Below are 823 nucleotides of genomic sequence, written 5' to 3' on the forward strand. Positions count from 1 at the left end.
GAGACCACGGCTGGGGAGAGAGACGCTCTCAGACACCCCCCCCCCCCCCGAGCTGGCGGTTCCCGTGTAGGTGCTGAAGGTTTCACAGGTCGTTTCGCTGTCAGTGGAGACACCTGGGGGGCAGCCCGCCGGCCATCCGTCCCCTGGGGCCTGGTGCCTCCCTCGGGGCCACGCGCTAAAACCCGTGTCAACATGTGGAGGGTTTCATCTCCATCACCTCCCTGGGAGCTGCTGCTCACATGTCTGACCAAGAGGGAGTCTTGATGGACAAATACCTCTTAGTGTCGCCCTAAAAACGAAATAAAAACCGAGCGGGCGGCCGAAGAAGAGGCACTGGGTTGCCAGATGCAGCAGAGATTTTTTTAAAAAATATTTTTAAGTTGATATTAGAGAGAGGAAGGGAGAGGGATTGAGAGATGGAGACATCGATGAGTGGGCTGCACGCCCCTTACTAGGGATCGAGCCAGCAACCCAGGAATCGAACCAGCGACCTCTTGGTTCATGGGTCCACACTCGACTGCTGAGCCACACCGGTCGGACCAGAGATGATTTTAATAAATTGATGAGAGAGAGAGGAAATGGGGTGGGGGTTGGGGTGGAGAAACATCGACTTGTTGCTCCTTTATTTATGCATCATCCATTGGCTGCTTCTGACTGGGGTCGAACCCACAACCTTGGTGTATCGGGACGACACTCCACCCAACTGAGCTGCCCCCCGCCCCCACCCAGGGTCCAGAGGAGGCATTTTTAATGAGAAATTCTCCAGCACAAAGTCTAAGGGGAGACGTGTACGTGCAGCTGATCCAGCTCAGAGGGGGGAGGG

This window comes from Myotis brandtii, unplaced genomic scaffold (assembly GCF_000412655.1).
Source record: "Myotis brandtii unplaced genomic scaffold, ASM41265v1 scaffold97, whole genome shotgun sequence".
Lineage (NCBI taxonomy): Eukaryota > Metazoa > Chordata > Mammalia > Chiroptera > Vespertilionidae > Myotis > Myotis brandtii.